The sequence below is a fragment of the Artibeus jamaicensis genome, unplaced genomic scaffold (genome assembly GCF_021234435.1).
Source record: "Artibeus jamaicensis isolate MK-2021 breed Jamaican fruit bat unplaced genomic scaffold, CSHL_Jam_final scaffold_369, whole genome shotgun sequence".
In the NCBI taxonomy this organism is placed as follows: Eukaryota; Metazoa; Chordata; class Mammalia; order Chiroptera; family Phyllostomidae; genus Artibeus; species Artibeus jamaicensis.
This window is the reverse complement of record NW_026522042.1, coordinates 10196152-10200444: the sequence shown is the minus strand read 5'-3', so window position 1 is coordinate 10200444 and position 4293 is coordinate 10196152. Positions and strand designations below refer to the sequence as shown.

Below are 4293 nucleotides of genomic sequence, written 5' to 3'. Positions count from 1 at the left end.
GAAGGAGACACCACGTCAACCAGCGCAGGGAGTCGGTTGAAGACATGAGGGCGCCAGGAGCGCAGGCTGGTCCTTGAGAGCCCGGGCCGGGGGGCCGGGGGCTGGGGTGGGGGAGGGGAGGAGCGGGGGCCCGGGGAGGGGAGGGGTCGGGAGGCGGCTGTGCAAGAGGGAAAGCTGAGCAGCGAGGAGGCGCCCGAGCTCCGGAGGCGTGGGCTCAGGGTGCGAGTGGGCGACGCGAGGCGTCCCTCCCAGGGGTGCAGCGAGAGCGGTCAGCGCGTGGAGACGCTGCCAGGCTCGCGCCTCCTCCTCCCGGGGTAGATCCGGACGAATGTGCGGAGCTCGGTGCAGTCCAACCCGAGGGGGCAATCCGAACTTGACCGTGGCGTGCGCGCCCGGTTTCGTCCCCGCGCTTTGAAGGAGGGCGCGCTGTCGGGGGGAGGGGGACACTGAGCGTTCCTCGTGCCTGTTGAAGGCTTTCCTTCCTCCTCGGTGCCTAGTCCTCTGGCTTTTCTGCAGGGCAGAAGGCCGTGGCGAGGAGAGGGCTGCGGGCCGGAGTTCCACCAGAACGGCGAAGGGGAGGTGTGGAGCAGCCCGCGAGGGAGGCCGAGCGTTTGCCAGGGGACGCTGAGAGTGGCGATGCATTTATAGGGCGCTCACTCCGTGACGTGCCCTCCAGGGGCTTTTCTGATTCGCTTTCTGACCTAAACACACATTAGTTGAGTCCCCATGCTGGGCCAACACGGTCTCCAAATATCTGCTGGCTGAAGTCAGAGGCTTTGCATATCATGTATTACATGGCAGGCAATGAAGAAGGCTTCTGAGGCTGGCCGGCTCCTCAACCCTAGGCTCCATTTTCATGCTGTTGTAATCTAATACTAGACAAGGGGTAGGCGCATACATTCAAAATCCCAATTCCAGAGGCGTAAGGTCACCTCATCGGGGACAGGTCAGGGGAGGTTGGACTATGCTCGCTTTCATCCAGATTGTCGAAAATGCAGATGGGACACCCAAGCAGGCAGCGTGCGCCTTGGGTGCTGAGTTCTCAGGGAGCAGGGACCCAGCTCCCCCTTCCTGATCTCTGGGAGACCCTATGGGCGTTCCTCTTGTGGGTTAGTTACCACCAGAAGCAGCCAGAGCCTTCTTCTGTAGCTAGAGGATGTGGGGAGGGCAAGTCCTTACACATGACTCTACCCACAAATACATTTCATTTGCGCAGGGCATGGCACTGGCCCTACATTTAAAATCATGTACTAAAACTCTTATATCTTTGTTAAGCAGAAACCTGCTTACTGGAAGCCATTGGCTGTGAATTCAGTGGGACCTCTTTCATTTTATTAGCTGGAGCCAGCGAAAGCGTCAACAGGCTCAGTTTACATCCATGCACCTCTTATTTTAGGACTCATCCGGTTGTTGGGGAGCGCGTGTTCCTCAAGTAGCTGATACAGACAATAGACAGGGGAAATGTGTGTGGCAAGGTGGGGGGAATATTACACTTCGTAAAAGTCAAAGATCACCTACTTTGGCGGTTTGTCAGCGAAGCTAGTGTGGGAGGCAAATTGTTTTTACTGACGTTCCTGTGGTTTAAGATTAAGCGGAATGAAAATCCTGTCATCCAAACAAACTGAGCTGAAGTCGGGATGCTCTCTGCTCTGCGGAACGCACTCTGGTGCCTTTGATACAGCTCTGGCAGAAACGTAGATGGGCTTGGAAGGGGGAGGGGGGACTAAGCTCCTCTATTTGCCCCAGTTTAGCATTGTGTTTGGCGTTTGAAGGCAACGCTAGTCCGTGTTCCAACCATGAGTGATTTCCTCATTTTCAAATAGATTTTCACGGGGGACAGTCACGCTGTCCAAGCACCTGAGATGACTTAGCACTTGTTTGTTATGTTCCAGGCCAAGTGCTCACTCGGCCCTGGGAACTGTGCTGACTGGGCTTGTGGGGGCTGCAAAGAACAGATACCACTGAGCGTACCCTAAGTAATGGGAGTTTACTGTGAAGGAAGGCTGACCGGAATCTCCACCACTCAGACACGTGTCTCCGAAAAGCCTTCCGGAAAGGCCACCCAGCCAGGCCTCACGAAAACTGGATTGAAGTTCAGGAACTGGAAGGTCATTCAGGATACAGATCTGTGGCTGGGTTCTCTCATTGCCCCCTGAGCTGCAGGCATCTGCCTCCGATCCCTACCAACAGGCTTAGCCGCCAAGGTGATTCAGTTCCTCTCTCTCTTGCTGTTTTTCCCCGGGTGTCTCTTGGCTTCTGCTCCTGCTACCAACTGCTCAGCTCTCTGTTGATCTCACATTTAAACTCCTTTAGTGGAAGAAAGTAATTGGCCCTGCAGGGCACTAGCCAGGTGCTAGAGTTGGACCGAGGCATTGTGTGAGGCCTCCTTATGGGTTACGTGACCCCCGTAGCTCAGGTGGGCTAATCTAATCACCCATATACACATGGGTGGGCCACCGGGTACAGATGGCCCAGCCACCCTTGCTTAAGAAACCTCCTAGGGTTCCTCTCTGCCTCCCCTCCGTGGGGTTGGCACTCTGTGGCAGGCTCTGGGAGTTTAACCAACTTCTGTTTGCTACAAGACTCGAAGATGAATGAGACCCAACTCCGGCCTCTCAGAAGCTCACCATCTATATAAAGAGAGGGAGGCACGTGCACCGGTCACCACAGGATACAATGGCAAACCCTCTAGTAAAGGTATGTGTGGGGTGCTCAGGTCTGGTCTCCCCGTGATCCGCGAAACCCTGGGGAGATTACAAAAAAACCCCATCCACGTCTGGACCAATTTCCGGGCGATTAACTGAGAATTTCTTGGGCAGTGGAGCCCAGTTGACATTTTTAAAATGTTGCCCAGGTGATTCTGTGGGCAGCCGGGTTGAGGTGTCAATCGGCTTGATTTATTTTCACTGATCGTAATCACTGTATGGTTCTTATTGAGAGCAAAATAAGAGACCCACTTATTTCAACAGGTTCTCAGATGGACTCTCCCAAAACATTACATTCCTCTTGAAATACTACTAATTATCTTGAAACGGTAATATAAAGAAAAATGTACAATTTAATTTAGAGATAAAGCAAATACTCCTGGTTCTGAAAGAACATTTATTGGTACATTTACAGCATTCAGATGGCCACAGGAAAGGTGGGAAGGTCTAACATTTTCAAGCTCCCCTACTGCAGAGCCCAGCAATAGAATGGGCAGTAATCAATACGGGCAAACATCTCCTCAGACCTGCCTTTACAGACAATGAAAAACAGAGTTCCTTCTCAAGCGACTGCCAGGAAGCAAGCATTTGATGTCGTGGGGACCAGGGAACGTCCCTGGCTGTGGGCACAATGTCACCACCTCACAGCCCCCAGATGCTGAATGTAGGGACCACCACAGCTCCAGGGTGCCGTCCCCTCTTCCCTTGAGGAAACAAAGGTGTTTCAGTTGCAAGTGCCCCCCAGGAAGGTGCAGAGAGAATATTATGCGCCACCGTTTTTGCTCCAAACAACAGCAGACGGTTCCGTGATAAACAGCACATGGCCCAGAATTCGCACCTTGTCCCTGGATCTCAGCCTTTCATCTGGAAAACCAGATGCCTGGGAACCAGAAAGGGAGAAACAAGCATTGTTCAAGCATCTCATTTCCTTTTTTCCACAAAAAAGGTAAACATCCTACTCGCTTCCCATTTTCATCGCCTCCAGGGGAATTGATTGGGGATCTCTAACGCAAGGCTGTGTAAACCAGGGCTGCTGCCTGCCCCTGAGGGTCTTCTGGTGCTGCGGAACAGAAAACACACACATGATAAAACAGAAAGACCAAAAAAAAAGCACAATACAGTGAGGGTCAGGAGCCTGGAGTCAGCACTGCCTGGCTGGGAACTCAGCAAGGCCCTGCCTGGGCTAGGTAAGCGGAGAGGAGGGGGTCACGGGGGTGGACTCGGTGGGGCTGTGGGTCAGCCTTTGGCCCTTCACAGGGCACCTCACAGCCCCTGTGGGGCTTTGCAGCTGCCTCGCCGGTAAGGGCCAGGCCCCGGGTCCCTGGACGCCCACACAACCTGGGTCATGACGCTGAAATAGAATCCATCGCTGAGCAGGGCAATTTCCTTTTCAGAGTCACCGTTTTATTGAGCAGGGATTTGTGTCATGCATCCTTGCCCTTTAGCAGTAAAGAAGAGATAAATTTGCTATCCTTCAGAGCGCTTAAAAAAAGAAGGAGGAATGGCGGGGTGGCAATGGGCGGTAGTGGATTCTTTGCCGAGTGGTAGTAAGAGGCGGATTCTTTGGAGTACATTGGTTTCTCATGAG

The 4293-nt window shown here is 53.3% G+C and overlaps 1 long non-coding RNA gene across 1 annotated transcript; it reads left to right on the top strand.

Moving 5' to 3' along the window:
* Window positions 1–1693: 1693 nt before the first annotated feature.
* LOC119037030 (uncharacterized) lies at window positions 1694–3886 on the top strand. The gene is made up of 3 exons (XR_005080135.2): window positions 1694–2204; window positions 2583–2697; window positions 3691–3886. It is a non-coding gene; the product is annotated as an uncharacterized LOC119037030 (long non-coding RNA).
* Window positions 3887–4293: the final 407 nt, after the last annotated feature.